Genomic DNA, 9123 nt, shown 5'->3' with positions numbered 1-9123 from the left:
GATAGATAGATAGATAGATAGATAGATAGATAGATAGATAGATAGATGTATACATGTGTGCATGTATATGTGTGTATGTATATGTGTGTATGTATACACACATATAATATATACATATACATAAATACAAACATACATACACGCACACAGATATCCTGTGAGTCAATAAAAGTTCACATCTCTTGCAGGGCTAGAAATCCTCAGGCAGATAAAGACAAAATAAAACAAACCAGGGAACAAGTCTGCAGCACTCAGAGGCGTTGGTTCTCTTCATTTTATTTTTAACTCCAATAAGAAAATTTAAAAGTAGAACTTAACCCTTAGTAATAATACTTTTAAATCACAGAATTTCATAATTTCCCCTTTTATTTTACTTAAGCCGCACAGGACTTTACAAAAGATTTATTTTCATTATCCCCATTTTCTTGATTTGTTCACAGACACGGTTTGAGGCATTCACCGCAGATCGCTGAAAATTGTAGAAAAGGGTCAAGAATTGACCCTGTAAAGAATTGTCCATTAAATAGAAGATTTTACAAATTGCTTATTTTTATGGAGTACAAGTGATTAATGTGAACTTATATGAAGGCATAAAGCTAATCAAGACTAACAAGAAATCATTTTAAATTTGCCCACACTGGTCAACTAGTAACTAACCATCAGCAATTATACTTCTCTGTAAATTCAATTCAGCATGGAAATCATGAACTGCAGTTGAGTAGAAAGTGTTGAAAAGCTGGAAAAGATTGAGGGCCTAATGGTTTATTGAACAGGCAATCAACCTGATATATCCATGAACAATTTTCACTCTTTAAGTATATTAAGTTTAAATGACCTTTTCTACATCTTAGATTATATTCCTTAAAAATATTTGAATCTGTAAGCTGAACATTGGAGGGAAGTGCATTAGCAGTGTGTATCTTCTAAACTTTTTTCTTGCTAGATTAGTGAGCTGTCCTACCTTTCACCTAGAGAGATAAAGAATAATTGTTTTTTTCATAATCCTCAACATGCATGTTTTCTAGGAGGCTGCAAATTAATTTTTCTCTGAAAATGGTAGGTCAAACAACTGGTGATCCCACAGAATGATAAAAGTTACTGAAAGTTAAATCATCTTTTTACCGTAACTGATTTTTTTTTAAATAACAGGCAATGCATTATTTCTTTTAAAAGGGAGAAGTAGTTGCATGGAGTATCCACATCGGCATCCATTTTTGTTTTATTTTGTTTTGATTTAGAATATACCATTTTTTTTTTCCTGACAGATTTTTACCTTCCTTAATTATGCTTAGCTTAGGCTAATTTAAAAGGAGTTTGTATTTCATGAGTGAATACCAGCTGGGTAGTGGGGAGGTGGGAGGATGTGACTCAGATTGTCCTAGATGATTTGGGCAGAATCTTGCTTCAGATTCAAGATTTTCAGCACATGGTCCTCATACTGGTTATCAAGAGTCGGTTGTTAACTGGAGGGGAAAAAGGCAGAGGTAAATATGATTAAGATAGATGTGCAGGGACAGCTAGGTGGTGCAATGGTGCAAATCGAGTCCAGGCAGCCCTGGAGTCAGGAGGACCTGAGTTCAAACGTGGCCTCAGACACTTAACACAAAACCAGCTGTGTGACCTTGGGCAAGTCACTTAACCCCAATTGCCCTACTATCCCCCCTCCAAAAAGCAAAAAAAAAAAAAAGCAAAGATAGATATGCAATTGAAAGCATTTTTTTTTGTAGGAGAGGGAGAGGGTAGTTATTAACCGATGTGATTTTCTTATTGATCCATCATAAAATACTTACTGGCACAAGTGCTATGTCTCTACCTATATTCCACTTTCAGCAAATCAGTATTCATTGAATACCTACTATGTACTCAAAATGGTACAAAAAGAAGAGATAGTAGATGTGACTGTTGGATTTGGGAGAGCTTTTTATTTCTTCTTTTTTTTTGTCCTTTTATGGTCTTCAAATACTGCTTTTCTGGCTTCTGGCCCATTCAACACCGCCATTGTGAGATGGCGTAATGGTAATGACACACTATGGCTGGGTCATATTTTGCTCTGTGGTTTGTATGCTTTTTCATTTGTTCTTAAGGCCTCCTGTTCCTTTCATTTTCAAATGGCACTGCATTTGTGGTTAGGCTGGATATTGGCAGAGAGAGATGACAGACTTAGGTAGTTATACCTGAAAGGTGACAGCTCAAAGAAACCATCCTGGTAGTTTGGACCTGGACTTTGGGATTGGATCCAGTCATCCAGGACAGTAAAATCATAGAGCTAGAGTTAGGAGTGAATCTGGAGGTCTTCTCATGCAACCCTATCATTTTTCAAATGAACAAAACTTAGGCCCAGAAAAGGAAAGTGACTTGCCCAGACTTGAACAGCTAACTTTCAAAGAATTAAAATATAACAAAATTTAATTCCAATATCACAAAGCTAAACACTTGAAAATTTTACCTTTCATGAGGAAAGGCATCTCAGTATCTAACCCCTTTTTCCCAGTGGGTTTACAGGCAATATGATAACTGGAAAGGATGTAGTATTTTTTAAGCCTTTCCAAGCTGCCTTTGTGGGCTGTCTCCTTTCATCCTCATAACACCCCTGTGAAGTCCATGCTTCAGGTGTCATTATTCTCATTTTGCAGATGAGACTGAAGCTCATAGAGATTAAATCATTTGCCCCTGGTGACACAGCTGGTAATTCTCAGCAGCAGAAATCAAATCTTTTTTGACTCCCAAGTCTAGAATTCTTTTCCTTTTGGATTTGCCAGTGAATAGAAAATACAAAATAATAAATGTTTACTGTGAGGTCTTTGAGAGTAGGACTGTGTTTTACCCTTTTTATCCCTAGTGTTAAGCACAATGCCTAACACAGATAAGGGCCAACTGTATAGGGCATAGTGGCAAGAACTTTTGAGAGTCAGGAGAACTGGGTTTTCACACAGGAGGAAAATGACTTGCCCAAAGTCACACAGCTCCTTAGTAGAAGAATCTGGACTCCATCTAGATTCCTAATCTTTTCCCTGTTGTGTGATATATTTCTGCTGCATTTTGTTTTCATCAAAGTCCAGACAAGGACTTTGTGAAAACCTACAAAAACTAGTCTTTTATTGACTTCACATGTACTCATTGCTTCCTTGGAGAAGTTAGTTGCAAATGCCTCTATCACTGGTATTTCAGTAAGTTGTTTATATTATATGCAGAAACAAAAATCACAGAACTGTTTTAACCCTTTTGGAGAGAGAATGAAGCCCTGAACAGTCTCCTGTTTGAATATGGATTAGCTTTATTATTGCTATTCCCTCTCCCTCATCTCTGGAGCCTTCGTATAAATCTGTTTAATGAATCATTTTACATATGGAGTAGAATCACATTGCTCTGGAAGTTCAAAAGAAAAAAAATGTAGAAACTACTAAACCAAGTGTGGGAAGTATTTTTTTTTTTATGGCAAAGAGTCTTCAAGTGCTAAAGATGATTTATGTCAAAAAGACATTTACTTTCATCAGTTTAGAGTGTCTTCTATTTTCTTATTCTTAAGAAATAACACCCCAAGTTTTAGCGGTAGCCAAGGTATTAAGCACAATGGATTTTTATCTGAAGAAGTTCTTAGAGGGAGGATAGGAAGGAGTGTTGCACGGTGCCTTCAGAAGTGGTTTGTAGCACTTGACTGATTCTGTAGAGTGAAAGCCGTTTTTAAAAATTTTTTTTTTTATTTTTGAAATTTAGAGAGAAAGGAGTGCTTAACAGCTTAAGGCTGTATAAAAATGACTGAAAAGACCTGTTCAGTAAACCTTCCTTCCAGTCCCCAGTCTCACGTACAACAATTGATGGGTGTGTATGTCACACCCAGTATTGCTGTCCTGACTTAGTGGCTGCTTGAGAATGATTTTAGAAGCCAGGGTAAAAACTCATCTTGTATTTATTCTAGAAATTCTGCCCACCTAATGTATGTATATTTTATTTATTTGTGTGTATATACATACACATAATATACATATTATGTGTATGGATATGTACATATATAAGTATATGTGTGTGCACATATATTCACACATACATATGTGTGAATGTATGATATGCTGTATATACACAAATACTTATATATGCATATACATGCACATACATATAGACATGCATATGTGTACATGAATGTATAAGCACAACACATACACATGTGTGCATTGTGCATGTGTATATACACAATGATATAGACATTCATATATTACACACAAATACACACATGTATATATCTATATGTAAACACATATACGTGTGTATTGTGTATGTGCATGAATATACACATGGGTATATGTAAATATTTACATACCGTGTGTATGTACACATGTGTATATATGTACATGTAATAAAGATATGCACATACCTAGATACACATGTACACACATATATGTACACATATTGTGTGTATCTGTTTACACACACATGTGTGTGTATAATGTTCAACATTGGTGATTTCACCCACATTAGGACATTAGGATCTTTCATTGTGAAAACTCCCTTTACCAGGGCAGCCAAGCACTAGTCATGTAGCTTTTAGCCTTAGAGAGCATCTTTAAAAATGAGGGACTTACTATAAACAGAGGTGAATGTTGCTCTCCTCTCTCCCCAGTTCAGTCTGTTACCTACGATCCAGACAGAGAAGCTGTTCCTTCCAAGTCTAGACTCCATTCAGACATTACTCTTTTCAGGTAAAGCCCTGCCACAAAACTTTTAATTTATTTTTTCTGTCTGTGCTTCTGTTTATATTGGGAGAAGATTTAAAAGGTACGTTGGCTTTTCTCTAGCCCCAGATAGGTTTTTGTGTAGTTTCCTTCCTCCCTAAGACATGTTCCCCTTCTTCCTAAGACATATTCCCTACTTGGAAATGAAAGGGAAGCTCAGTGAAGCAGACTTTTGCAGCTACAAGCTATGATTGGCTTATTACCTTACTTACACCCTTAGGGCCGATCCTCATTTTAAATTCCCTTTAAATGCTTTATCTAGCAGCTCCTGAAATTGGAATCCTGGAGGAGAGGCTCCATCTTCTCATGCCCACATCAAAGTTCTATAGGAGGTGATCAGAAAACTACAGTTAAGGAGAAGGAATGAAAACCATCTTATTGTTGGGGCAGCCATAGCAGCAGAAGCAAGAAAAAGAAACTGGCCTTGTTTTGTGGTGGTTCTGTAAATGGCCAAGATTCAGTCATTATCTCAGGATTTCCTCCACTATGGACCCTTCTTATCAGTAGAGCCTGCTGTTAAAGCCAAAGCCACCCAACTTGATTTTCAGTCCTCTTTGTCATCACCTAGCCCTCTGGGTACCATGGGTTTGGTCAACATTTTCATCCGGCAAGTGGGGCTGAGGGTAAAAAAAGAGTTAAGAGCATAGAAATGCAACTAGAGAAAACAACAGAGTGAGGACAGGGAGTACTTTGGTCTACACCCCATATAGATCCACCCTCAGGTTGCCAGAACTAATACTGAGAAGGTCCAGCCTTTATTCTTCTTGGGCTTGCTTTGCTAGGAGGAGAAATCAATGTAAATAAGCCAAGATCACTGAATTTACTTAGGGACTTTGTAAAGAGTTTTCTCTTCTGCTCTACAAATTTTACCCTACCACATGTGTTTAATAAAAATGTGATTGAAAGGGAGAGCGAGAGTGCATTGTGAGTTTCCATGGGTGGCTTAATAGTTTGTTTTATGACTTAGTATAGATTTTATTTTATTCAGTAGATCATTTTGGTTGCCATTCAGTTTCAAAAGTGTTTTTCATATGAGGTAGTTTAAGAAGGATTTATTTTTGAATCTCGTTACTTTGCTTTCTTTTGAGGCTGTTCAAGTGTGTGTGTGTGTGTGTGTGTGTGTGTGTGCACGCACACTCGCACGAGTGTTCGCGTTCGTGAGAGGGAATGAAAGGAAACAATCTCACCGGTTAAAATGAAAGATGGACATTTTGTACATTTACTGAATTAAGTTTTCTTAGCTGAGATAAAAGTTATTAGTATATAAAATGACAAAAACCTGAAACTTCTTTTTGGAAAGTCTGGGGAGGCCTGTAAGTTCTTATTTTAATAAAGCCCAGCTGCATCTGTTTCTCCTTATCACCTTTCAGTATCTATGCTGCTGACTCATGTACTGTGGTCTTGCTTAGCCCTCCCTAGAAGTCACATTCTGTTTCAGGCCTCTCTTTACTCTGCCCCACTAACAGTTTGGGGTCTTTCAAATGGATGAGCAGGAGGTATAGCCATAAATAAACAAATGGGTGAAAATGAAAATCTCCACTTCTGGAGCTTCAGCCTTCTCTGACGTAGGGGCTTGGGTTTGGGCTCTTTCTGTTTCTGGTTTCAGATAGAGGAGGGGGAGGGGAGAAGAATGTTTCCTTCTTCCTAAGAGCAAACTATTTACCACCTCTGGTGTGAATGACAAGAAAATAGTTAACTATTTAAAAACTTAGATCCTTAATGTCAAAGGGTCTGAAATTAGCCTGCAGTTTGTTTTAGGTAATAGTTTCAGACAGATGGCTGAAAGATTTTGCTTGCTTACTCTGCCCTTTTTTTTTTTTAATGGTGATTAATGGTGAGTAATGGAGAGGTTGTTGCCTCAGTGGAGGGAGCTCCTGAGTGAGACCCATAACTGAACAGATGGATTACAAAGGCCATATATTTTGCTGTCTGTTGCATCTGGTAACATTCTGAGTGTTGCTGAAAAAATAAATAAAGGTATTTTCTCCCTCCCCCCTTTCCTCCTCAGAAGTATAGGCCAGAAATGAACTCCTGGATGATGTTTCTAAAGCTTAACTTAAGGAAACTTGATGGTGTTTTTCTACATTCTTGTTAGTAGGACGATTTTCTAGGACAATTCTATGCAGGGTGTCCCAAAAGTCTCAGTGCAGTTTTAATCCTTTAAAGCTAGGGACTACACTAAGACTTTTGGGACACCCTGTATTTTAGAGATACTTTTTTTAAAAAAGAATTTTTAGTTTGAAATCTAAGTAACATTTATTCCATTCCTTATTTTGTTGCATTGGAGGAGAATTCATAAAAAGAGAGAATTTTAGAGACAGATGAGATTTTTAGATCATCTGAACCATAGGTGTCTAGCCTAAACAAGATTAAAATGTAATTGGGAATATTACAGAATAGATAAAAATGCCACAAAATATAGATAAAGTTAACACGTAGTTTTCAAAGTCAATCAGCAGCCCTCAGGGACCCTTATCTATGGCTTAGTGGCCCCAGTTCTACTTGAGTTTGGCACCTTTGATCTAGACCATTTCCTTCATTTTGGAGATGAATGTACTCTGGATCAGAGAAGTTAGGTGACTTATCCAAGGACACTGATTTGGGTAGTAGGGAATCCAGGGCTTGATTCTTTGTCTAGTGCTGTCTTGCAGCACAGAGATTGAGAAAATCATTGTTTTTTAAAATTTCTTTTTAAAAAATCATTTCTCTTTATCTTAATTCCATCCTCAAAAAAGTAGAATGGAATTTTTTTTCATAAACTAAAAATCAGTACCATAGTATACAAAAAAATGGTTACAAAATGCACTGACTAGAGCTTTAAATTTCTCTCAGATACTGAAAACATCTTAGAAGCTACTGGCCATCATTCATTTTGTAGAGTTAATTAATGAAAGCCCATTATTGGGTAATGTGTACACATATAACAATAAGTGTCCATTCTTAGGTGTTGGAGAATAAATGTGGGAGGAGTAGGGAGAGGGGAAAAGATAATTCTGTAAGCATTGTGGGACATCTCCGAAGAATAGAAGCTCGCTTTCTATCACATGTTCAATAGTAAAACTTCAGTAGAGGTTCTTGTTGGAATAGAGCCTTTAATGGTAGAGAGATATGTTTAGTTTTGTTTAGATATGATAGTATAAGCTGTTTGAGTGCTCCTTATATAAAGAACATATTTGATTGGTAAGCACATGGGATTCATGTGAAAAATTATTTATAATGTGGTGGAGCTTGAGGGCCAAGTGTTCTCCCTTTTCTGTATTTTTTTTTTCTTTACTATTAAGAGAACCTTTTCTCTTTGCCTAGATGATTGTGAAATGGCAACCTATCCTACTTCCCCTAAAGCTCTCTAGAAACAATGATGTGGTCCTGATCTTTAAGGAGAGGTATCCTGGTGCAGGTGTCCTACTGGCCAGCTGGGCACTACTCCAGTAGGTAGGGCCACACTGTCAGCCCAAAGAGATGTCACATAGTTGCTGAGTATGATTTAATCTCTCTCAACTCCCTTGTGTTTACCCGTTTAGACAGACACATTGGATTTGTTTAACCCATGTTTAGTTTAAGTGGTTGGCTCCTCCATTAAAAAGTCAAATTGGGTCTTTCAACCATAGGGAGTAACCCTCCTCCCATGTGACTGAACTAGAAATATCTGGGGATACACTCAGTGCTGTTACCTACACTGTACTCAGGGGCTTCCTATTACCTCCAAGAGCAAATAAAGAATAATTTATTTGACATTCAAAGCCCTTCACAACCTAGCCCCCTCCTACCTTTTCAGCCTTCTTATATTTTACTTTCCACCATGTACTCTTCAATCCAGTGACATGGGTCTCCTGGTTGTTCCCTGAACAAGACACTTAGTCCCTCTGCTCTAGGCATTCTCTGTGGCTGTCCCCAATTCCTGGAATGCTCTCTCTCCCCCGCTATGACTGCTGACTTCATTTAAATCATAACTAAGCTCCCACCTTCTACAGGAAGCCTTCCTCAATCCCTCTTAATTCCAGGGCTTTCCCTCTGTTAATTATTTCCTATTTATCCTGTATATAACTTGCTTTGAATATATGTTTGCCTTTGGCTCCACCATTAAATTATAAACTCCTTGATGGCCAAGACAGTCTTTTACCTCTTTTTCTATCCTCAGTGTTTGGCACAGTGCCTAGCATATATTGGACACTTTAAAAATGTTAATTGATTGATAGATTGATAGAAACAGACATTTAGAGATGCAGAAGGCAAGATATCTCTGACTGAGAGAAACCAAGAGCTGCTAGGCACATAATAAATAATACAGACTTGTTGAATTGAGGGCATTTAGTGCAAAGAGTAGGATTAAAGAGGTAATTAAAACCTGTTTTCTAAATATAATTAAATATAGGCTAGAACAGAAGGGGCCAGAAGC

The 9123-nt window shown here is 37.3% G+C and overlaps 1 protein-coding gene across 7 annotated transcripts in view; it reads left to right on the top strand.

Annotated features, from left to right (window-relative positions):
• The window catches only part of ATXN1 (ataxin 1), a 530883-nt gene that overhangs the window by 51447 nt on the left and 470313 nt on the right, over positions 1 to 9123 (top strand). The window contains exon 3 of one of the 7 annotated variants that reach the window (XM_069092450.1): positions 4616 to 4694. The exons of the other annotated variants lie outside the window; for them this stretch is intronic. The gene's annotated coding sequence lies outside the window, so the exon portion shown is untranslated. The remainder of the gene's footprint in view (positions 1 to 4615; positions 4695 to 9123) is intronic. 7 annotated transcript variants of the gene reach the window in all.

Source organism: Petaurus breviceps, unplaced genomic scaffold (assembly GCF_028583685.1).
Source record: "Petaurus breviceps papuanus isolate PSGF00001 unplaced genomic scaffold, PetGlider_PUasm1.0 190, whole genome shotgun sequence".
Classification (NCBI taxonomy): Eukaryota; Metazoa; Chordata; class Mammalia; order Diprotodontia; family Petauridae; genus Petaurus; species Petaurus breviceps.
The sequence above is the reverse complement of the archived record's forward strand: the minus strand, read 5'-3'. Positions and strand labels throughout refer to the sequence as shown.